Below are 26,406 nucleotides of genomic sequence, written 5' to 3'. Positions count from 1 at the left end.
AAGAAGAAGGGAGGAACCCATTGAGGAAGAGGAAAAAGCTCATCAATCTAAGGTAAGGGGAGTTATCTTGATTATTATAATTGGTATAAGGTTTAGATAGTTGTGGGTTTTGTGGTTAGGTTTTGGTTGTTTGTTGTTTTGAGTTAATTTGTGAAAACTGGTCATAATTGATGTTATAATCTTGTTTGGGTTGTTGTATAATCTGTGCATGGAACTGGTTCAATGGAGAAATTTGATTTGGTATGATTTGGGGAGTTTTGGATTGATTTATAGGGATTTGGTATGTTGGGGTTTAAGATTTGGGATTAAAATCAATGTGTTAAAATTCATGTTTTATGGTTCCAATTCACTACTATATGTTAGGCATAAATGAATATGTGTATGTTTCATGAAAAATAATTGAATTGGTTGGATTTTAATGGAAAGATGTATAAAACTCGTAGCTGTTCCTGGGCAAAAATCCGGTTTTGGGGAAAACTTCAAAAATTCATATCTCTTAACCTGTAAGTCCGTTTGAGTCCCCGTTCGAAGCGCTAGAAAGCTAATAATGTGTATTTTCTTATAAAATAGTTTCATGTTCTTGAAATAAATTTAATTGGTGTGTATTGAGGTTTTGTTATGTCATGTATGATGTTGGTGTTTGCGCTTTCCGAAAACTTAGAAAACTCGTAACTTTTGACTAGGGTGTCCGTTTGACACGCCGTTTGGACCGTTGGAAAACTAAAATTATTTTCTATCTTGTAAAACTATTTTAAAATCCAGTAGCATAATTTTTGGTAAATCGATATGACTTTCCGTGCGTAATTTTACTTAAGTTTTGGGAATGTGTTGATTTTCCCGTACGTTGAATATGTTGTTTTGTCCCGGTTCATGGGCATGTTTAAGTTGTAGTTCGAATGAATAATGTTGGATAAAAGTGATGCTATTGATGCATGTTTAAGTTGTTGTTTGAGTTGTTGTTGTTATGGTTGTTGTTGTTGATATTGTTGATTGTATGTCATTCATAATGTCGCATACATTGCATTGTTTAAGTTGGCCTTGATGGCATCCGATTAAGTTGGCCTTGATGGCACCTGATTAAGTTGAAAATGCCTGGATAACCTGGCATATGTTTAAGTTGGGATTTTTACTCCGATGGTACCACATGCATATGCATAATTGAGTCGCATGTTGTGTCGCATTATTTATGATATTTATGTTGATTGGGTTTGTTGAAGCGATTAAGTCGTTTATGTTGTTTAAGTTGATTAAGTTGTTCATGTGGATTAAGTTGTTCAAGTTGATTAAGTTGATGAAGTTGTTTTACGTTGTTTAAGTTGATTAAGTTGTTCATGTTGATTAAGTTGATGAAGTTGTTTTATGTTGTTTAAGTTGATTAAGTTGTTCATGTTGATTAAGTTGATGAAGTTGTTTTATGTTGATTAAGTCGATTAAGTTATTTATGTGGTTTATATTGATGAAGTTTCTTATATGATTGTGTTGATGTTGAAGAAGTTGAATATGTTGTGTATATTTGTTGAAGTTGATGAAGGTGTTTATGATGATTTTATAGTTGAAGTTGGTTATGTTGATTAGGTTGATTCTAGTGATCATGTTGTAAATGTTGATATGTGTAATAAGTAATAAAGTATGTTGATAAGTGGGTTATATGAGTATACTTCTGTCCTACTCTATTTATTCCTTACACTTTTTATAATGATTGTGATTTCTCACCCTTTCTGCTGATATTTCCCCTACCATGGGAAATGGGCAGTTACTCAAGAATAGCAGTGGAAGTTTGAGATAGTTCTTGGTGAAGTTTAGTTATTATTCCGCAATGAAGAGAGACTTGCTCTAATAGATGTAACATCGGGTCGTTGGGGATCGTTTGGATTAAAGTATATTTTGATGATGATGTATTTGAAGTGTTTTATCTTGTTTTAAAAATGATTTAAAAAATATTTATGAATTATGAAGTTGACGATACATTTTAAATTGAAGTATTTTAATAAAGATGTTTATGAATAAATTATTTCTCTAAGATGTTGAAGTATGAATTTTGAGAACCCGTGTTACGGAGCAGGATCTTTTTATTAAGTTTTATGAAGAAATGTTGCACCCTTTTTATGAATTACTCTAATTTAAATTCTTAATATTATATGAATATTTGTGGGGTTTAGAAGGGTGTTACAGGTTGCTGTTGTAGTAATTTTCACTCTCCTCTCTTAGGATTTCTTTATTTTTTATAGTAAAAAATTGAAAACTAACTTGATGATGTTATGCAGGTTAATGATACAATTGGAACATTGGCTGGAGGCAGATTCTGTAATCAGGATGTCATTGCGGCTGTGATTCTCGGCACAGGGAGGAAGGCAACATATGTAAAACGCGCACATGCTATCAAATGGCTTGGCCTTGTCAAACTACGTCATAATACTGTAGGTTATAAACATGGAATGGGGTGATTTCTGATCTCCACACATTCCTCTAACATAATAGGTCTTGATGCTGAAAGCTTAACCCTGGAGATCAATAGTGATAATTAATCTATTATTTTATTTGGTTTAAATTACCATTATGAATCTGTATCAACATTTGATCCTTCTACTATTGTTTACAGATTTTCGAGAAATTGCTTTCTGGCATGTATTTGGGCGAAATTGTACAAAGAGCTTTATTGAAGATGGCCGAAGAGGCTGAGTTTTTTGGAGATACTTTTCCATTTATACTTAGGTTTTCCACCAAACCTTCACACGTGGATATATCATAATTTTCATTGTCTTTGCAATATATCACTTGTTTTGCTCATCGCTTAAATCTTCATTGGAAAATGTCAATCTGTTTAGTATTAGAGCTTTCATAGTTTTTATGTTTTTTATATTAGGATACCTGACATGTCTGAAGGATAGAAAAACACTTAGAAGGGGGGGGGGTTGAATAAGTGTAGATTTAAAACTTGTACGATAAAAACAATTTGCACAATGATTTTTATCCTGGTTCGTTGTTAACTAAACTACTCCAGTCCACCCCCTTGGAGTGATTTACCTCACCTGAGGATTTAATCCACTAATCACACAAGATTACAATGGTTTTCCACTTAGACAACTTCTAAGTCTTCTAGAGTATACTGATCACAACCTGATCACTCTAGGAACAAACTGCTTAGATACCCTCTAAGACTTTCTAGAGTATACTGATCAACAACCTGATCACTCTAGTTCTTACAACTTATTGTAAACAAATTCTTTTAAGAGTTACAATGCTTCTTATAAAGCTATTATCACAACTGTGATTTTCTCTTAAGTTTAAGCTTAATCTCACTAAGATATTACAACAGCAATGTAGTGAGGTTGATGATGAAGTTAGAGAGCTTTTTGAATTTGACAGCGTTTCTGTATAATTTCACAAGTGTATTGTCCAGCTTCTCATCAGAACTTCATATATATAGGCGTTCTAGAAGATGACCGTTGGGAGCATTTAATGCTTTGCGTAATCCGTACAGCATTGCATTTAATGTTTCACTCTTTTGTCAACTACCTCGAGCCTTGCTTTCGTTGTGTCTACTGACGTTGCCTTTAATAGCTTCTAACGTTCCTTTTGTCAGTCAGCGTAGCCTGCCATCTTGTACTTGCTTCTGATCTGATGTTTGTGTAAACAACGTTTGAATATCATCAGAGTCAAACAGCTTGGTGCAGAGCATCTTCTTGTCTTCTGACCTTGAAGTGCTTCTAAGCGTGATACCATGAGAACTTCAGTGCTTCTGCTTCTGATCTCAAGTTCTTCTGATGCTTCCATAGACCCATGTTCTGATTCTGCTTGACCATCTTCTGATGTCTTGCCAGACCATGTTCTGATGTTGCATACTGAACCTTCTGAGTCAGTGCTTCTTGCGCTGATTTTATGCATACTCTTTATGGAATTCCTGAAATGGAAATTGCGTAGTATTAGAGTACCACATTATCTCATACAAAATTCATATACATTGTTATCATCAAAACTAAGAATATTGATCAGAACAAATCTTGTTCTAACATTCTCCCCCTTTTTGATGATGACAAAAACATACATAAATGATATGAATTTGCAATCAGAATATCAGATGGCTAAAGACAATTACACAACTATAGCATAAGCATATAGACATAATGTGTGAATATGTCTTCCCCTGAGATTAACAATCTCCCCCTGAGATTAACAATCTCCCCCTGAAATAAATACTGGAAGAAATTTATAAATAAAGGACTTCCCTGAGTATTTTCCATTTCAGTTGAGACGATCACATATGCTTAGATCTTTCAGAACATTCATAGCTTCTGATTCTTGCTTCCATAGGACAGCTTCAGAGCTTGAATTTCTTCTTGAATCATTGCATGTTAGATTGTATCAGAACATTGTTGAATGTACCAGAGCATCTCTACATCCTGAAATATTACAGAACAAACTAAACGACAAAAGTCAGAGCACGAATGAATCAGAACATAATATATATATCAGAACATATAATACGTATCAGAGCAAACAACAGTATTGTTTCAGAGCATATTTTAGGACTAAAAACATGCATCAGAATATATAAGGAATAAGAATGAGTTAGAACACATTCTATCATCAAAATATCATAACATTCTTCCTTCTTTCTTCTGATTCTTGAAGCTTTACAGCACTCAGCTTGCTTCAATATTCATGAGCTTGAATCCATACAGAATTGCTTTTCCTCATGTCTTTGCTTCTCATGTTGAGCTTTTAAGAATATCTTCAATTCCTGCAAAAACACTCAAAGACATAGAACTTGCAAGTTCTGTTAGAAATGTGGAGACTTTCTCCCAGCAACTGATAAAATAAATCAGATCATTTATCACATTTTCTCCCCCTTTTTGTCATAATATCAAAAAACATAAAAGATTCAGATGAGAAACAAACAATATGAGAGAAAGAAGGATAATTTTCATTGATTGGCAAAGGAGAATTATCAGAAAATACAAGGAGGATGCATAGAAGGCAGATGCAAGAAACAAAGAAAAACCAACTAAGACACAAAGACTAAGATGACCCTAGCTTAGACATAATCTTGGCCAGCATGTCATGAATCCCAGCATTGCTCTCAGCCTGTCTCTCCATGAAGGTGCGGAACTCAGCATTGAATGTATCTTGATTGTCCATACGAGAAGCTAGCTCAGTCTGATTCTTCTGAATAACCTCTAGAGTCTTTTCCAGAAGAGAGGGTTCACCAGAAGAAGCTTCACAACTTCTGTCCAGAGGGACAGCATTCACAACCGCATCTTCCATTGTAAGATCATCAACTTGATTTTCCTCAACAGGAATGTCTCCAACAGGATTATCTTCAGCATCAGCTTCTTCCATAGAAGCATCTCCATCATATTCTGCAGCAGGAAGATCAGAATCTCCATTCTCAAGAGCTTGAAGAATGGCAGCGAGATTCCTTGGTGCAGAAGGACCTTCAACTTCGGGCGGGTCAACAACTTCTGAAATGACCAAATTGGGGTCTTCCTCAGAAGGATTTTCCCTCAGAAAGTCAAACAAGGACTTGAAGTCTCCAGTCAGAACTGGATACTTAGGTCTCCAGACCACAATATCCCTACAAGGATTATCTAGTAGCTCATCAACAAACATCTTCTCCTCAAGAACTCTCCTGTTTCTGATAGGATGAAAATATTTTCCATCATCAACTTCAAGAAGATATCCAGCATAACCAGGTGCATTAGCCACAAGTCTCTTCTGAACGGCCATAGCTCCCACCTGAAAATCTTGGTGAAAGCTTCTCCAAAGGTTTCTAGTAGAAACATCATCAAGGTCAATGAAGAAGGCATCTCTCAAGAGATCCAGCCTGCTGATAACTTCATGTCTGAACAACTCCAGGTAAATATGGGGTTCAGGTTCAGGTGGATTGAAGGTGAATTTGTAATCAGGGTAGAGGAGGAAGTATGGGTTGGATTTTCTGGTAGGTAGGGGATGGGATAGAGAAGGTGGATTTGCAGTGGTTGAAGAAAATGGAATATCTGTGGGGATGTTTGATGAGGATGGTATGTCTGTGAGGAGGGTTGATGAGGAAGGGATATCAGAAGGAGTCAGGGGATGGACATTTAGTGGTGTGGGGTTCAGAACAGGTGTAGAAAGAGATGGTGGGGGAGGATTTGGTATGGTGAAGGAGTTTTGTGGTTCAGAAGGAGGAGTGAAAACATGCCTGGAAGAGTTGCCAGTTCTTGCAGAACGAAGAGCTTCTCTTATGCGCTTCTGTTGATATTCTGGAGTATTGACCTTGTCAGGATCATAGGTGACCCTCTGCTTCTTGGCTTGCTTGGCTTCTTCTTCTTGAGCCTTTCTTTTTAGCCTTGCTTCTTGCTTCTTCTGATCCTTCTTCTGAAGATCAGCCAGAGAAGGAAGCACTCTTCCACGAATCCATGCAGGATCAACAGAAGATTGAGTTCTAACAGAGGCTTCCAAGTAATGCTTAACAGCCTTGTGGAGTTCTGCTTGAAACAATGTAGCAAAGCCTTCAACCTGAATTCTTCTGGTCAGAATATCTGGGAAGATTACAGGAACAGAAGTTATCTCCCTGATAAGTTCCAATCTTAGCAGATCAAAACCATTGATGACATGACCTTGAATAACTCCAAAGAACTCGGACGTTCCAATAGTCCTTAAAGAGTTCATCAAATAACTTTCTATCAGAATGTCTGAAATCATTCTGGCGAAAGGAATAGCATTTCTCGGAAGATGAGGGTACTTCTCACGTTCTTCATCTCTTGATTCTTCAATAGACATCTTCAGATTCTGAAAAAGAATGTTGGAGATGTTGAGTTCAATTCTTCTTCCAATACAGAAGAGAGTGTATTTGTGATCAGGACTGATGTAAGAGGAGGAGAACGATTTTCTTCTGTGATGGAGAGAACCCAGAATAATTTCAGCCCAAACTTGATAGAACGCTCTCAATGTACCAGTTTTATGAGATTCAATACCGGTAGCATACGAGATTTGTCTTTCAACTCTAGCATGAAGAGGACCAGTGCATCCTTCTTCATCATCCAAGTTGTACAATTTCCTGATCAATTTCTCAGTTATCACAACTTCATGCCCTAACACGAAGGAGATGATTGCAGTTGGAGTAACCGTTGCATGAGCCCAGAAGTCTTTCACAAGAGCCGGATAAATTGGTCCAACCAATCTATCTATCAAGATAGTTTGACCAGCCTTGTGCGAAAATCCTCGCATCAGGTTGGAAACCATGTGCTTTCAGATTTTCAAAGTCCACAGAAGACTCACAAAGAACTTCCATCTCTTCAGTAGGAATGGAGCATGTCTTCAACGGAGCATGTCTTCAACGGAGCATACCCATGCTTGCTAAGAACCAGATGAGTGGAGGAAACTTCTGCTGGGCTTGAAGAACTTGATGAAGGATTCATGGTGAAATGCTTAGTTACAGACACAAGCTAGGGTTTATGTGATGAATGCAAAAAGAGAGAGACAAAAGAAGAAAGAGAGCGAAAAAGATGAAATGAAGATGAAGAGGGGTATTTAAAAGAAAAATAATAAATGCAATATGGTTTAAAAGAAATAATTACAGAAAAACATGACATCAATTTGCATTTAATGAGATATGATGTTAGGAGAGATAAAGTGACAAACTGAAATGGTTTGCACAGTTACCTAGGGCGGCGTCTCCTCAACTGCACGTATGCTTGTCCAAAAATAGTGAACACGTGTTCATTTTCTGGAAAGATTGGTGACAGCTGTTTTGCTTTAAAAGAGATTCTGAATCAACTTAGATAATGAAACGTTAGAAATAGCAGAACCAGAACTTCTAATTGATCATTATCAGAACTTCTTATAAACACATAATCCAACACATTTCAGAATATAACCATACATAAGATCTTCTCATCTTCTCATTCTGGGCATAAGTCCATACTGATGTTCTTTAGAATGAACTTAAACCTATCTTCAGCAAGGGGTTTTGTAAAGATATCAGCCCATTGATGGTCTGTATCCACAAAGTTCAAAGATAGAACACCCTTCTGAACATAGTCCCTAATAAAATGATGTTTAATCTCAATATGTTTAGCTTTGGAATGTAAGATAGGATTCTTTGATAAACAAATGGCAGAAGTATTATCACAGAAGATAGGAATGTTACTCTCATATATTTGATAATCATCTAGCTGACTCTTCATCCAGAGCATTTGTGTGCTACACCCAGCAGCAGCAACATATTCTGCTTCTGTTGTTGAGAGGGCAATATTAGCTTGCTTCTTGCTGTACCAGGAGATCAAGTGACTTCCAAGAAATTGACAACTTCTAGAAGTGATCTTCCTTTCAATTCTATCTCCAGCATAGTCAGCATCACAAAATCCTACTAAGTTGTATTCTTTAGATCTTCTGTAGACTAAACCAACATTAGTAGTAACTTTCAGATACCTTAGAATTCTCTTAACAGCAGTTAAGTGAAATTCTCTAGGATCTGATTGGAATATAGCACACAAACAAACACTGAATAGAATGTCAGGTCTAGAAGCAGTTAAATATAGAAGAGATCCAATCATACCTCTGTACAACTTCTGATCTACCTTCTTACTTACCTCATCCTTACCTAGAACACACGTTGGATGCATAGGAGTTTTGGCTTCTTTGCTTTCAGAAAGATTAAATTTCTTCAGAAGTTCTTTCACATACTTTGTTTGATGAACATAAGTTCCATCAGAAGTTTGATTGATTTGAATCCCCAGGAAATACTTGAGTTCACCCATCATACTCATTTCAAATTCAGCCTGCATAGACTTAGCAAACTCCTTCCCAAGTGAAGCATTAGATGTTCCAAAAATAATATCATCAACATAAATTTGAAAAATTAAAATGTCCTTCTTAGACGTTTTACAGAAAAGGGTCGTATCCACTTGTCCTTTAGTGAAACCATTGTTCAGAAGGAAAGAACTTAATCTCTCATACCAAGCTCTAGGAGCTTGCTTCAATCCATACAATGATTTCTTAAGTTTGAAAACATGTTCTGGAGAGTTAGAGTCTTCAAAACCAGGAGGTTGGTGGACATAGACTTCCTCATCTATATAGCCATTTAAGAAGGCACTCTTAACATCCATCTGATATAGAGTGATGTTATGTTGAGTGGCAAAAGAAATTAATAAGCGAATAGATTCTAACCTGGCCACTGGTGTAAAGGTTTCTGTATAGTCAATTCCTTCTTGTTGACTATAACCCTGAGCCACCAGTCTGGCTTTGTTTCTTACCACTTCTCCCTTCTCACTTAGCTTGTTTCTGAAAACCCACTTTGTACCAATGATGTTGAATCCTCTTGGTCTAGGAACCAAATCCCATACATCATTCCTTGTAAACTGATTTAGTTCTTCTTGCATGGCAATTATCCAGTCTGGATCTTCTAGAGCTTGATCAACAGAAGTTGGCTCGATCAAAGAAACAAGACCTAATTGACATTCTGCGTTGTTCTTAAGGAATGCTCTTGTTCTGATAGGATCATCTTTCTTTCCAAGGATCACATATTTTGAGTGAGCTGAGGTGAGTCTAGAAGATCTTCTGACTGTTGGCTCTTCAGAAATCCTGATATTCTCTAAAGACGCAGCAACTTGATCTTCTGATCTTTTGCTTCTGAGACTTTCAGCTTCTGAAACTTTGCTTCTTGGTTCTTCAGCTTCTGATATGTCAATATCTATATCTGCAAAATTCTCAAACTGCTTTGGCTTTTCAAGACCAAGCTTATCATCAAATCTAATATTGATTGATTCTTCTACAACCAATGTTTCATTATTGTATACTCTGTAGCCTTTAGAGCGTTCAGAATATCCAAGAAGAAAACATTTTTGTGCCTTAGAAAACATCTTTAGTATTTAGAATAAAACAAACACATCCAAAAGGATGAAAATAAGAAATGTTGGGCTTTCTGTTCTTCCACAATTCATAAGGAGTCTTATTTAGAATAGGTCTTATAGAGATTCTATTCTGAATATAACATGCAGTGTTTATTGCTTCTGCCTAGAAGTGCTTAGCCATATTGGTCTCATTGATCATGGTTCTGGCCATTTCTTGCAGAGTCCTATTCTTTCGCTCTACAACTCCATTTTGCTGTGGAGTACTAGGGCAAGAGAAATCATGGGCAATACCATTTTCTTTGAAGAACTCCTTAAAGAATCTGTTCTCAAATTCGCCCCCATGATCACTTCTGACCTTTATGATTTTGCACTCCTTCTCAGATTGGATCTGAGTGCAGAATTCAAAGAACACTGAATGAGACTCATCCTTGTGTTTTAAGAACTTTACCCATGTCCAGCGGCTATAATCATCTACGATGACTAATCCATATTTCTTTCCTCTGACAGATGCTGTTTTGACTGGTCCAAACAGATCAATGTGCAGAAGTTCTAACGGCCTAGAGGAAGAGACAACATTCTTAGATTTGAATGTAGGTTTGGAGAACTTGCCCTTCTGACATGCTTCACAAAGAGCATCTGATTTGTATTTCAGATTTGGGAGTCCTCTGACCAGATTTAGTTTGTTAATCTGAGAAATCTTTCTCAAATTAGCATGTCCTAATCTTCTGTGCCAGACCCATTGCTCTTCAGAAACAGACATAAGGCAAGTCACCTTCTGCTTCTCAAGATCAGAAAGATCAATCTTATAAATGTTGTTCTTTCTCTTGCCTGTAAATAGGATTGAGCCATCCTTCTGACTTACAGCCTTGCAAGACTTTTGATTGAAGATTATATCATAACCATTGTCACTTAATTGACTTATGGATAATAAGTTATGCGTTAATCCTTCTACAAGAAGTACATTAGTTATGGAAGGAGAGTTACCAATACTTATGGTTCCAGATCCAATAATCTTGCCCTTCTGATCTCCTCCAAACTTGACTTCTCCACAAGAGTTAAGCACCAGGTCTTGGAACATAGACCTTCTTCCCGTCATGTGTCGCGAGCACCCAGAGTCTAGGTACCATGACATTTTGTGCTTTGTCTTCTTTGCTGCCAAGGATATCTACAACAGAAATTATCTTCTCCTTAGGTACCCACAATTTCTTGGGTCCTTTCTTGTTAGTTTTCCTCAAGTTCTGATTGAACTTGGGTTTAGCATAATAATTAACATGAGGGACAACATGATATTCTTTAGGTTTGGCAGCATGATATTTTTTAGGTTGTGTCACATGCTTCTTGGTGTGTGTAGCATGAAAGCTTTGTGCATGTGTGTTGCACCCCAAAATTTGCCCACATATTTATTTCTAACTGGCTTAAGCTTCACATTTCATCTACATACTTCCATTAGGTCATCTAACATTCATACATTCATTAATCAAATAACTTTGCATTGAATCAAGGATCTTGGAAGCTAGGTTTTTTGTATGGTCGTTCATGATGGACTTCTTTCTTCTAAAGCTACAAGGTTTTTCTCTATGGAGATTCATCAAGGACAAGAGGACTGTGGTTCTTATGCGCAGTGGCTACAATCGTTAATTCAATTGAGATTCAGTGGTTTTCAGGTTGAGGTGTTCTTATGTGCTCCAATTCTTATCTCCCTCAAGAATTCCTCAAAGAATTGTTGTTATGTCGGATTGAAGTACAATGCATGTCATGGTGTGAGAATTAGACTTGTGGGTTCATTGTGTTCGAGGTGCCACTATACGTAATTGGTTGGTGGTTTGGTTTGAATTGAGGGATAGAGATTGAATTAAGGTCACGATGATTTGAGGATGAATTTGGTGATTTAATTGACCTTATTATTCAAATTTTGTTCAAGGCATTTTGTTCATTGAGAATTTAATTCAAGCTAAGATACTAGATACATGATGCAAGAAATGAGGTCATGGATTGCTTGTGATCAAGGCTTTATCATTTCTCTCATTGATTTGTTGATTACGATGCAAAGGGAATCGTGTTGGAGGTCGAATTCAGGTTTGCTATGCGAAATTTGAAATGGGAATACAAAGTCATTTAAGGCTTTTCATTGATTTCATCCAAGACCAAACTTCATTCAAAGTTTCTTTACAAAAGCCCAATTTCTATGTGCACAAATTCGTCATTCAAATCTCTATTATTACATCACATAATAAAAACCCACATTGTATTTCAAGTCAAACCTCATTTTAAGAACCAAGAATTCTTCACAAAACTCGAGAACAAAAGCATTACACAAAAAGGGAAAATACAATGGAAATTATACATTTTCAGAACTCTGACCCTAACCACTAATACCCTGTTGACTATTCCTGAGCTCAATTTACAGAACAAGTGCAAACCATCTCTCCTTGGGCTTCATCCCTCTTCATGCTGGAAAATTACAAGTACTCAGGCTTTAACTTCAAATACTGCCAAGTTGGAAGTGACCTATGCTCAAAACACTCTGCTACTGCCTATAATCCCTTGAAGATGCTTTAAGCATATACGTGATGGCACCTGTGGAAAGTAACAGGAAGAAATATGCGGACAACCTCATGCGAGTTCTCAAGGGAATTAGTTCAAGGCAAAGCATCCATAGTTGAAACCTGCATAAACAAGAAAAACAATTCAGATCAAAAATCGAGTTCATTCCAAGACGGTTGTCACTGAATTCAGATTAAAACTCTTCCCTTGTAACACTTATGCCGGTTCAGCTCATCGTGATAACGTGAACGCACCGATTCAGCATTACTCCTCACCATACAATTCACTAGCTGGATTTCAAAATAAACACGAGACAGCCTTGCATACTAGTCCTCCCAAAACTTGATCCAACACAACCAAAATCTACATTCAAACTAACATTCCCTAGCTATTCTAACTAGCTATTAACAGAAAAAAGAAAATAGAGATATAACTGCCTGGCTGTTTCTAACAGTTTCAAGTCAGCTGCAACATGTCGAAGCATCCCTGCATGATTCCATCCCTGCCAATGGAAGTCCATTCAAACCAGCATGCCATTTCATCCTCCACAACACACTAGCTTGCTGCACCAAAAACTGCCCCTGCATACGAAATAAACCGAACCAAAGCTTGCCCTGCGCATAAACAAAATTGAAAAGAAAACCGGTTCGGATTAACAGCATATTAACAGAAATCAGGACTGAAACTAGCAAGCATAACAGAACTAACCAACATCCAAACCAACTTCTAACTAACTATCTACACTCCTAACAGAATTAACCCTCATTTCAGACATTTCCTAACCTCTAACTAATTCTCCAACTGTCATAACAGAATCACACAACCTGTAACTAACTTCCTAACAGCAACTAACTTCTCCTAATCAAACACTAACAGAATCCTAACTTCTCCTAATCAAACACTAACAGAATCCTAACTTCTCTAACAACCTAACAGAATCCTAACTTCTCTAACAACCTAATAGAATCAGATTTGATAACACGAAAATCAGAGTCAATCCTCACTCTCCATTCCATAATTAACTCGGCAAATCTAACGGCTCAAAATCTCTCATCTCTAACTGATTTCACTCCCTCTCAATCTCTATATAACAGAATCATCTCTCACCATTTTCCTCTCGACGCATACACTTCACACCATAACATTCTCCACCATTTAATCACCTTTCATCCATTTCATCACTCTCTCTCAGATTCTCTCTCGACCTTCACCATCACCTTCATTTCCCTCACACTCACAAAACGCTCACCTCCATTGTTGAGCAGAGCTTCAACCTCTGAAGCTTTGCTACGACAAAGCTAGACCTCACTCCTCACCTTCATCGAATCTATCTCTGCACTCAACAACTCATCAGCGACAACAACTCGCCCTCTCACGAATTCTCAATCAGAAGCTCATAAAGAATAAAAAAAAGCATAAGAAGAAGAAGGATGTAGAAGAAGATGAATACACAGCGCATTAAACGAAAAGAGATAGGAGAAGACTGGTTTACCTGAGTTTCACGGTGGTCGGGAATCTCCGCCACCGTACCGGAGACTCAGGTCGTCACACAGGTACGTTTGATGCATTCTCTTACTCCTTTCTATGCGTTTTCACCTTATTAGAAGCCTTCTTACTTAAATTTCTAGAAATTTCGCTGGAATCCTCGAATCGAAAACCTAGGGTCCCAATTCAAATTATTCGATCTAGTTACGTGGTGCGTCTTTTGAGAAATTTGGGGCTGGATACATGATCGGAAATTGAATTTTGGTAGGGTTCGTGTTAGAGCCTTGATGTTTAGGAGAGTGGAAGCGGCGGCCCATGGTGGTGTGGCTCGCCGGAAATCGCGAGTTTTCGATGAGGGTGAAGAACTTGAGAATTCTGATTGTCACATCCAACAACCCTAAATCTACTTTCATATTTCTTTTAATTTTGTTAATTAATAAAAATCTGAATAAAAATGGTGATGGAACAAACAAGGCCATTGGACCTCACCGAATCACCACCATACACTCCTCAGGCCCGTTAACCACCACTTTTTTGGTGGCTAAGATAAAAACAATAAAAACGCAACCTGAGGCCTTCCTGTGCAAATTGTTGGGCCTTGTCCCTTGGACCAAACACGAATTGCTTCTGCATACCCCATAGAAGTCCAATACGCCACTCTCATTTTTGGCTAGAAAAAGCTTGTAACAAAAACTGCTTTGGGCCGGTTCTGTTTGGGCCAGCGCCTCTATTACTCATAACACCCTGTTTCAACAATTCACCCCCTGATCACTTATTTTTCTTGTTAGAATTTAGGAGTCTTGACATAGTTTTGTTTTAATTTTTTTTTATATAATAACAACATCTAGAATCTCAATTTTTGTTCAATTTTTAGGTAATAAAAAATGACATAGAAAACAATAAAAATATTAGTTTTAGGATTAATAGATTTTTAGTGTATTTAGGCTTGAATTAGAATTCCCTTTACATTTGAAAAACTCATAAAAATAGTAGTATTTTTAGACTAATTTTAGTACTAATTTTTGGATCACTTCTTTTATGTCTTTCGTACCATTTCCATGTTATTTTTTGTATAATTGTTGTGTGATTTTGTTACTTATTTTTGGCCATATTTTTGGCCTACTTTGTTAATACCATTTTAATGTCTTTTAGAATTTAGTCACCATGTTAACATTAGACTTAGACTAGAATAACAACTTAAGTTAGAGAAGTAAGATAGTCCCCCCCTTTTCATTCTTTTTTCTTTTCAACATTAAAACACTTAATAAATACTCAAAATAAAATCCCTTAAAAAATACAAAGAAAACACTTAAAAAACATTAATAAAGGATAAAAACAATAAAAAGGGAATGAAAGCTCGAGTCTCCCTTGCTTAAGAGTCCCACTTGAGTGGAAGTTCCCAATCATAAAAAATACCAACCAAAGAGTAACTCGAGCTTCCCTTGCTTAAGGCTTTGTTTGGATTAATGGAATCGGATGGAGCGGAGCGGAATGGAATGGAATAAAATGATATTCCGTTGTTTGGATAATTTAAAAACGGATGGAGCGGAGCGGAAAGGAGTGGTATGGATTCCATTCCATTCCATCACTTACCACCATATTCCTTCCCCTCCGATTTGGGCGGAATGAATAATTTGTCTTATTCCGTTCTAAAATTTCCAAACAATGGAATGGTACATTCGTTCCGCTCCGTTCCACTCCGCTCCATCCCACTCCGCTCCATTACATTCCGCTCCGTTCATTTCGTGATATCCAAACATACCCTAAGGGATTCCCTCGAAATGCTCAAACTCTCTTCTGTCTCTCGCCCTTGTGGCATTCTTAATTAAGAACATGTTGAATCCATTCCATAATTAGGCGTGTAAGTCTCCAAAGGTCGAGCATCATGGAGTGCGACTTTAACCTCTATTCACCTAAAAAACACCAAAACATAGAAAATCTTGAGCCGAACTACGGTAGCTCTGATTCCTTGTAAGGGATAAGTAGGCATTGGGTCGCGGGGCCTAAGCGAGCACAATTGTAAATAATTCCTTCTTTTTCCCGTATTTCTTTTGCATGCATTTGCATTTAGGTTTTAGACATTAGACACCCTTTATATAGACACAAACATAGGTAAATACCATCGAGTACGATGGGCGTGAGGGGTGCTAACACCTTCCCCTTGCGTAACCGACTCCCATGCCTAGATTCTCTGGTCGAAAGACCTTTTTCTTATTCTGGGTTAGGTTTCCTGGTATTCCTTTCCCTCGATGGGATAAATATATTAGTGGCAACTCTGATCCTTTTTTCGCGGTAGCGACAATGTGAAGTGAGCCTGATATCATGTGAGTGGCCATATTTGAACTGATCATACAATGGCTTGTATGTGATTTTCAAATCATCTACAGGTTCAAATTTATGTGGGATATCACCCTCATAGCCTATGCCAATCCTTTTGTTTCCAGAAACTCCATATATCATAGAAGCAAGGTGACTTCTGCCAATACTTCTAGATAGAAACTTTCTAAAGCTCGAGTCATATTCTTTTAGAATATGATTGAGGATAGGAATGGATTTTCAGGTTCAGAAGGAGATCCAATGTCTTTGGATAATTTTAAAACTTTTTCCTTCAGTTCTGAATTTTCCACTTCCAGCTTCTTAGTTTCAAATTCAAATAGCTTTTTCAGCTTTTTGTATTTGATACTAAGATGAGCCTTGAGTTCCAGAAGTTCAGTTAAACTGGAAACTAACTCTTCTCTAGATAGTTCAGAAAATACCTCTTCAGAATCTGATTCTGATGTAGATTTTGATCCATCATCCACTGTGGCCATCAGTGCAAGGTTTGCCTGCTCGCCTTCAGAGTCTGATTCTGATTCTGATTCAGAATCATCCCATGTTGCCATAAGACCCTTCTTCTTATGAAACTTCTTCTCGGGATTCTCCTTCTGAAGTTTTGGACATTCATTCTTGAAGTGTCCAGGCTCATTGCACTCATAGCAGATGACCTTCTTCTTGTCAGATCTTCTGCCACCAGAAGATTCTCCTCTTTCAGGCTTCTTTGAACTTCTGAAGTTCTTGAACTTCCTTTGCTTGCTCTTCCAGAGTTTAAGCAAAGATCTCAAATAACCCTAGGAGTTTGCTAAGTGTGGGGATTCACCTAAACTAGAAATTCTGGAGTTCGGGGGGTCGGTTATACATAGGGAAGAGTTTAAGCACCCTACATATCCGTAGTACTCTACTGGAACCTTCTCTGTGTCATTGTGATTGTGTTTACTGCTAATTATTGGGAAATTTTCTCCTTTGTGTTAGGAGAAGGAATTGAATTGATTTAAAAAGACAAACAGACAGACAAACAAACTGACTATTTTTGGTATTTTATTAGCTCGCTGAGATTCCTTGTGAACCTCATGCCTACATATCCCTAATGGAAGTCAGAGTTTAATGTAGTTTGGGGAACTAATTAGGGATTTTAAATGATTTTTGGTGCCTTGCTTGAAGCTCAAGGTTGAAGCTTTGAATTAAATCTCTGTTTACAATAAAGAGACATGAAATCATCTTTACAGAGAGGTATTTCTACTATTCCACCACAAACATTTTTTAAGTGACAGAAAAGCTAAAAAAAAAATGTTTCATTAAGAGGGGAGTCTACTTGGTTGATCAAGTATGACAGCCATCGTGCCTCTTGAATGAAAGATTCTCAACCAAATTAGGGAAAGGCTCGTACAAATTTGGGTGTGTTGCCAGAGCATGCCTTTCACGAGTCCTAAATGGGAGAATGATGATTTGTTTGAAATGATGATTATTTGAAATGATTGTTATTTGAAATGATTGTTTGTTTGTGGTGAGATAGGAGAAATACCTACCTATGAAGATGAGCTATGTCTATTTATTGTTTGAAAGATTTGATTTTTTAGCTGGCTTGCATGAGGCCCAAGCTTGAGGCTTTTGATTGATTTATTGTTTTGTTGAGAGATAACTCTACTGGGGAGAATTTAAACTAAGGAGTTTTGGTGTTCTGTACAAAGCCCAGAATTGAGGCTGACTCTAATTGGAGAGTATTTATTTTATGAGTTTTATTTGGTGTTCTGTACAAAGCCCGGAATTTTGGCTGACTCTACTTAGGGAGACTCTATTTTGTGCCTTGTATGAAGCCCAAGGTTGTGGCTGACTGCTGAGGATACTGAATTTTGAAGACTATGGATGTCTCTATTTGTGCCTTGTACAAAGCCCAAGGTTGTGGCTGACTCTTAACTGGGAAGTTATTAATTTGTGCCTTGTATGAAGCCCAAGGTTGTGGCTACTTTGGTTAGGGAAAACATTATTTTCTGCCTTGTACAAAGCCCAAGGTTGTGGCGGACTCTTAAAGAAACTGAGTATGAATGACTCTATGGGGAAAAGATCCTAGAGATTAGGAATCTTTGACACAGGAAATGTGGTTTATCTGCCTTGTACAAAGCCCAAGGTTGTGGCTACTTAATGATAAAGGACTCACTGGGGGAGTTTTATTCTACTGGAGGATTTATCTATTAAAAGACTGATTTTTCTTTTTTTTTGGAAGCTAACCCTTTCCAGGGGTTTTGACTCAGCTGGTGAAATTGTCTATTAAAAGACTGGATTTTTTTTATGTTTTTGGAGGCTAACCCTTTCCAAGGGTTTTTGTTAATATGAAGGAATGTGTGGAGGCTAACCCTTTCCAGGGGTTTTTGTTAAAATGAAGGAATGATTGGAGGCTAACCCTTTCCAGGGGTTTTGGATTTAAAGGAGTGATTTTGGAGGCTGACCCTTTCCAGGGGTTTTTGTTAAAATGAAGGAATGATTGGAGGCTAACCCTTTCCAAGGGTTTTGATTAAAATGGCAGAAAGATTATCTAGTGGAGACTTCTTGTTTTAAAGCCCAAGATTAAGGCTAACTCTTGCTGAGAATAAACAAATATGGATCCTAGACTCTGCTAAGGAAGATTGATGAAGATAAGGGTGAAAGAGACTGTCCATGTGTCTCATTCCAAAAAATGTACTCAATATGAGATTTGAGACAATCTTAGCTTGTTTAAAGTCTGGTTTAAAATGGAAGAAACTCACCAGGATAGGCTAAAAGGTAACTAAAGACCTGTTCCTATGTTTATAAGAAACCTGATGGGTCCTTGTATAAAAAGCTCAAGAGGAAGCTGGAAATGCTTTTAAGAAGCCTGTGGGTCCTTGTACAAAACCCAAGAGGAGGCTAATCGAGGGTCATCGAGGGTCCTTGTTATAGCACAAGAGAAAGCTATGTGGTTTTGAACTTATTTTGGCTTTAAGCAAATGGGTAAGAGGTTTCACCGGGAATAATTCCTCTTTGGGTGGATGTGTCCTAGTTTTTATTCTAAGGCTTTTTTCAAGATGTTTCACCGGGAATAATTCATCTTGAGGGTTTTAACTAAAGATTTCTAATTAGGAAAGAGCCTTCACCGGGAAGACATTCTCAATCCTAGGCCATATTCCTATAATATATATATATAGTTTAACTGTCCTAGGGTTTACACTCAGACGTAGTTCTAATATATAAACAGTTCTATATTTGACAGTAATTTAAATAAAGACTGTAAATTGAAAGCTTGTAAAGCCTAACCTGGATGGAGTTGAGGCCTTTGAAGAAGTATGTACAAAGCCTTACCAGCAGTTTTTTTGATAACAGTTGAATATTTATTATAAACAGTTAAGGGTTTTTTGAAAACAGAAGAAGTGAAGATGGACAAAGGTCACATAGGTATCTTAAAAGTTTCACCGGGAATAATGCCCTTCAAATACCAGAAGAATGTTTTGAAACCAGAAAGAAGATTTTGTAATTACAGTTTTTGATAACAAACTAAGAAAAGAAAAAGGTGCTGGGACTTACACTCTAATAGAGGCCCAGTACTTTATAGTACTGGTTATAAAAACAGTTGAAAATGATTTGTGATTTGAAATGATTACTGTTGTGAAAACAGTTGATTAAAATAAAAATAAAAATAAAGAGGGGGTTGGGACTTACACTCTATTAGAGGCCCAGAGATTTATTTACTGTTTTATGAGAAACAGTTGAGAAGATGCGAGGTTCTGTTGTTTGAAAACCTCGATCGTCTGTTTACTTTGAAGTATGAAAACAGTTTGAATTTTGACAAAAGTCAACTTAATTAGAGTAAAGATGGAATCTAAACATAATTAAGACCTAAATGACTTAGGGTTTTATCACAAAATTATTCATACAATAATTAGGTTAAAAAAACAAAGGAAAACATATATTTGAAGTATTAAAAATATACCATTTTAAACCTAATAAAAATACATGAAATAAATAATATTTTTTGTGATTTTTTGATTGCTCATAAAATAGATATATTTATTAACAAGTGTGTAAAAAATGAAGTTAAAATGAATTAGTTTAATAGGTGAAACAATTGTGTGAAGTTGTGAAGAAAATAAGTGAGAAAGGTGATAAAAAATAAGGATTTGTCTCCACCAAGGCTTGAACTCACGCTCTCATGGTTACCACACAAAACAAAGCCAACTGAGCTACACGCTCAGTGTTACTAAAGAGGGATTCCAATTGATTATATGTGAAACACGCGCGTTAAAATGAAAAATAAAAACAAAAGTTCTGAGGGGGGATCGAACCCCAGACCTTGTGGCAAGAGAGAGTGGAAGCGCATGTGACCAAGTGAGCTAAACGATGTATTCGTTTAAAACACGCTTTCAGTTAATTATATTTTAAACTCTCCCCTGAGATTTCAAAAATGGCGCCACCCACCATCTTCATCTTCAACCTCAAGCTCTCCATTTTTGAATTTCTGAACTTGCTCGTTTCTCAACCAAACGTGATGGTGTAAACATGAATTTCGCTCCAAATTTTCTCACGAATCCAAATATGTAACTAATATCTATTTATATTAACTACAACTACCTAATTTCTCAGAAAACACGAAGAACGTATGAACCCTAAATTTAAAATTAAATGATGGATACGATATATAAATGAATGATGATAGAGGGTTTTTAATCCTCTGATGATGCTAAACAAACTGGTATCGAGATATATAAGAAAGAGTACTTGAATAAGTGAGGTAGAGTTTGAAAAAATACCTCTAAAAATGGAGGTCATGAGGATGATGAGGAACACCTGGGCTTGTGTGAGTGATCCTAAAAGCTTCCTGAGGACTCACTGATGCTAACTGAACACTTATTATGACTTGAATCCCTCTGAATCGTCCAACTCGACTCCTTCAAATTGAGCTTCAAGTGAACATGGAGGTTGATGAATTTGCAGTTACAGATGAGCTGCAGCCATCTGGATAGCTTCACCACACCCTAAGGAACGTGTTTGAACACTTAGATTCGCTTGACACCTTCTGAATTACTCCATGGACCTCCAACTGCATATGCTCCAAAACGAAAGCAACAATGGTGTTCTTCCACTTACAGAAGTGATCCAGGTGCTTGGATCACCTCAAATGAACCCCCTTGAGATGTTAGAATGCTTACTTTCCAAAGAAGAGCTCTGGTTTGAAGAAAACGATTCTTCTTGCCAAAGAACTTTGAAAAACCATAAGCATGAGAGAGAGAAAGAGAAAGCAAGGAATAGAGTTGCTTTGGTGTGTCTAATACTGAGGAATGCACTTGTATTTGTAGGCAAATGGATGCAGAGCAATTGGCTGTAGTGAGTTTGCTTAATGAGGTTAACTTGGTACCTTAAGCATGAAGAAATTTCAAAGAATATCCAAGTGTGATCATTGCATTTTCGAGCTAGCTCCCTATCCATTGATTCCATCTGATCTTAGGGGACATTTCTGATGCAGAATGAGCTCTAATTGGTTGGTGGGAAGATTCCTTTGATGATTCATCAATTTGCCATAAATTCCTAAATGTAATCATTACATAATCACATGTTCTTGTTTTGGGAATCTTCTTCAATCTTCATGCTATGGTGAAAGTGAATGTATGGCATGTTTGCAGATGTGTTATGGGTCATGTAGCATCCATAAGTGAGGTTATATGCACAAAATTGCAAAGTTCCAAAATGATGCATGACCTATAATTTTACTTCATGAGGCCAACTTTGAACAAGCATAACTCCTAGCTCAAAATGAATTTGGAGAAGGTTGAGCACAATTTGGAAAGCCCTAAACATCTAATTCAAATCATTAGTTTGGTGTTTCTTCAGAATCATTTGGGAAAATTGTGAAAAATGAGCCCAAAGTTGGAAGAAAACTAGGTTAAAAACACAGAAAAATTTCTAAGTTTTTATGACCTAAAGCTTCAAAATTCCAAATCTCTTAAATGGTTGATCTTTTGAAAAAATTTGCTATGTAAGATGTTGTTTTATTTTGTAAGATCTACAACTTTCATGTTAGAAGTTTTTTGAGTTGTGTAGGTGAAATTTTGAGTTCCCACAATGCCCTTAAAAACCCTAATTCCCGACTTTTTGCTCCTTGGTGAATTTTCTTGAATTTCTTTGGTCAAATGACTTTAATAATCATATATTGATGATATTGATCCTTAAAAGTCATGGTTTGACCAAAAACCCTAAAAGTCAAAGGTGATCTTGTACAGTTGACTTTTTCAAATGAAGTGGGATTTTGGACTTTTGTGATGAACCAAGTCCTTCTCCTCAAATGAATGATATGAATGGACTATGTTGAGGTAATAGAAGTTCTTGAACCATTTTTTGAGTTTTGGGTTCATGTCCTGATTAAAAGTCAACTATCCAGGTGAATTAGGTCAAAAACCCTAATTGTCGACCAGATGAAATTGATGACTGTGGTTCTTGAATTGAGGTGTGATGCCCAATGGATGTTGTTATATGGATCATTTGAGGATGATTGAAGCCTTTGAGTGATGTCCTTGAGCTTTTTAGGGTTTCCCAAATGTGATCCCTGATTTTAGTCCTTGATGGGCTCAAAACCCTAGACTGGTGAAGTAAGCAATCCTGAGTCCAGGTGATGGGTATCTAATCAATCATAAGTGAATAGAATGAAGTTTTTGAGTACTATGTGTGTCAGAAACCATCCCTTTTACTGATTGATCCTTTGCCTGAGCTCTTTTGTTCCTGAACACCCTCGACTAAGTACCAGATGAATAAGTGACTGCTCTGAGTATCTGTTTTGACTTTGATGAAAAGTTATAAAGATATGACATCTCAGGGGGGGTCAAAATTAGGGTATGACAGAATGCAGCCACCATTGGACCCCATCTTCTGGGCAAGCTTCTGATGATCTTCTTTACATGATCAGCCTTGGTGTAGCCTTTGTCCAGAACTCTTAATCCAGCAGTTAGCATTTGAAATCTTGAGAACATCTTCTCAATATTTTCATCGTCCTCCATCTTGAAGGCTTCATATTTCTGGATTAGGGCAAGAGCTTTGGTCTCCTTGACTTGAGCATTTCCTTCATGGGTCATTTTCAATGACTCATATATATCATAGGCAGTTTCCCTGTTAGATATCTTCTCATACTCAGCATGAGAGATAGCATTCAGCAAAACGGTCCTACATTTATGATGATTTTTGAATTGCTTCTTTTGATCATCATTCATTTCTTGTCTTGTAAGCCTTACGCAAGTAGCTTTCACTGGATGTTTGTAACCATCCATCAGAAGATCCCATAACTCACCATCTAGACCAAGGAAGTAACTTTCAAGTTTATCTTTCCAGTATTCAAAGTTTTCACCATCGAATACTGGTGGTCTAGTATAACCATTGTTACCATTTCCATTGTGTTGCTCAGCTGAGCCAGATGTAGATGTATTTGTTGGATCTTCACCAGCCATCTTGTACTGAAGCGTTTTTCTCTTCCTGAATCTTTTCTAAACACGGTTAAGTGCTTGCACCTTAGAACCGGTGCTCTGATACCAATTAAAGGATAGAAAAACACTTAGAAAGGGGGGTTTGAATAAGTGTAGCTTTAAAACTTGTAAGATAAAAACAATTTGCACAATGATTTTTATCCTGGTTCGTTGTTAACTAAACTACTTCAGTCCACCCCCTTGGAGTGATTTACCTCACCTGAGGATTTAATCCACTAATCACACAAGATTACAATGATTTTCCACTTAGACAACTTCTAAGTCTTCTAGAGTATACTGATCACTCTAGGAACAAACTGCTTAGATACCCTCTAAGACTTTCTAGAGTATACTGATCAACAACCTGATCACTCTAGTTCTTACAACTTAATGTAAACAAATTCTTTTAAGAGTTACAATGCTTCTTATAAAGCTATTATCACAACTGTGATTTTCTCTTAAGTTTAAGCTTAATCTCACTAAGATATTACAACAACAATGTAGTGAGGTTGATGATGAAGTTAGAGAGCTTTTTGAATTTGACAGCGTTTCTGTATAATTTCACAAGTGTATTGTCCACCTTCTCATCAAAACTTTATATATATAGGCGTTTGAGAAGATGACCGTTGGGAGCATTTAATGCTTTGCGTAATCCGTACAGCATTGCATTTAATGTTTCACTCTTTTGTCAACTACCTCGAGCCTTGCTTTCGCTGTGTCTACTGACGTTGCCTTTAATAGCTTCTAACGTTCCTTTTGTTAGTCAGCGTAGCCTGCCATCTTGTACTTACTTCTGATCTGATGTTTGTGTAAACAACGTTTGAATATCATCAGAGTCAAACAGCTTGGTGCAGAGCATCTTCTTGTCTTCTGACCTTGAAGTGCTTCTAAGCGTGATACCATGAGAACTTCAGTGCTTCTGCTTCTGATCTCAAGTTCTTCTGATGCTTCCATAGACCCATGTTCTGATTCTGCTTGACCATCTTCTGATGTCTTGCCAGACCATGTTCTGATGTTGCATGCTGAACCTTCTGAGTCAGTGCTTCTTGCGCTGATTTTGTGCATACTCTTTATGTAATTCCTGAAATGGAAATTGCGTAGTATTAGAGTACCACATTATCTCATACAAAATTCATATACATTGTTATCATCAAAACTAAGAATATTGATTAGAACAAATCTTGTTCTAACAATGTCTTCCATCCACCACGACACAATGCCGTAACTGAAATTGGTTGGAACCAAATTGAAGGATATATTAAAGGTACGCATGTATGCATGCTTGCTCTACTCACCATGTTGAAATACAACTTTCATGCCTCACAATGGATACTTTTTCTTATTGATTTCCTTTTTGTCAGGTCTCTAACACGTCACTAAATCAAAAGAAGATTGTTGTGGAACTTTGCAATATTGTTGCTTCTTGCGGTGCACGTCTTGCTGTTGTTGGTATTTTAGGAATCCTCAAGAAAATAGGAAGAGATATCGTTAAGGCTAGTGAGAAGCAAAAGTCAGTGATAGCACTAGACAGAGGGTTGTTTGAACACTACGCAAAATTCAAAGTTTGCTTAGAGAATATGCTGAAGGAATTGCAGCAGATAGTAGGAGACAACCACCAATTCCAGATAGTAAACAAAGTGAAGCAGATAAACCACAATCTAAGTTTAGATGGAGTAAAACCAGGCCAACAGAAAGGGCCAACAGAAAGGGCCAGCAGAAAAGACTGAATCAGTTATCAAGTTTAAAGAGCACCTGTCTTAAATAAGCCCGCCAAGAAACACATTACTCCTATTTCAATTGAACCATGATTTTTCAGTGTCGGAGAAATTCCATTAACGTCCGTCTGTGTACATCTATTTTGTGTGGCTAACATATATTCTGTAATATAAATTGAATTAAAATATTTATCTTCTGTAGAAAAAATCTCCATTTTGGAGATATCCTTGTGAACCTTTTGTTCTAGTCCTCGTATCCAATTGCATGTTTGAAGATAAAAGCAAGAGGTCTGCAAGACATTACAAAATTTATTCATGTATTGATATTTGTATAATGACTTTTGCGAGGTTAATACAATGCTTGTTTAGTTTAACAACATCACATCTTAGTAAAAGTTGCATATTGAAATCAATTTTCAAAGAAATGTAGAGTTTTGCTGGTAAAAGAAAGAGAAATTTTAAATTTTGATGGATTCATCAAAAGCTGCTTGCCTGGTTATCCTAAATATATGGCCAGCCAAATTCTTTAATGTATTTTTCACTTTTTAAGCAAAGTTCTTCAATTTGTTTTTGAAAAATGATTGATTGAGCACAAGTTCAATTCATTAACTAATAATATTTGATTGAGCAAATGGTTTTGTCAGTTCAATGCATGTTTTCTTATGTGCAGAAATTCGGCACCTTATGTTACCTCTCTTGATTAGGTATTTTCCAAGACACTATGCAAAAATAACTACATGTTAAATATCTATTAAGTGTTTTTAATAAAAAGATGACCATAATGAAACAATAATATAACATCAAGTTCATTCAAACAGAGAGAAATACAACATAATCAAGCATGACAATCTAGAATAGAAATTGAATGATTCTAATTTCTAACCATTAATCTCTTTATCTTTGTTACGGAGAACAATAGCATTGCCACAGTTTGATAGGCATTTTGCAGCTGCCCGTTGATGAGGACATGGAGAGCTAAGACATAAATGAAGTAATCAAAAGCTTGGGAGGTCCTATGACAAGGGCACGTGCTAGGAGAGTTAATGGTGCTCTAATACA

General features: G+C 36.9%; 1 pseudogene; it reads left to right on the top strand.

Annotated features, from left to right (window-relative positions):
* The first annotated feature begins 1,470 nt into the window (after positions 1-1,470).
* Positions 1,471-25,359, top strand: LOC131618680 (hexokinase-1-like; annotated as a pseudogene).
* The last annotated feature ends 1,047 nt before the right edge of the window (positions 25,360-26,406 follow it).

The sequence above is a fragment of the Vicia villosa genome, linkage group LG7 (genome assembly GCF_029867415.1).
Source record: "Vicia villosa cultivar HV-30 ecotype Madison, WI linkage group LG7, Vvil1.0, whole genome shotgun sequence".
Classification (NCBI taxonomy): Eukaryota; Viridiplantae; Streptophyta; class Magnoliopsida; order Fabales; family Fabaceae; genus Vicia; species Vicia villosa.
The sequence above is the reverse complement of the archived record's forward strand: the minus strand, read 5'-3'. Positions and strand labels throughout refer to the sequence as shown.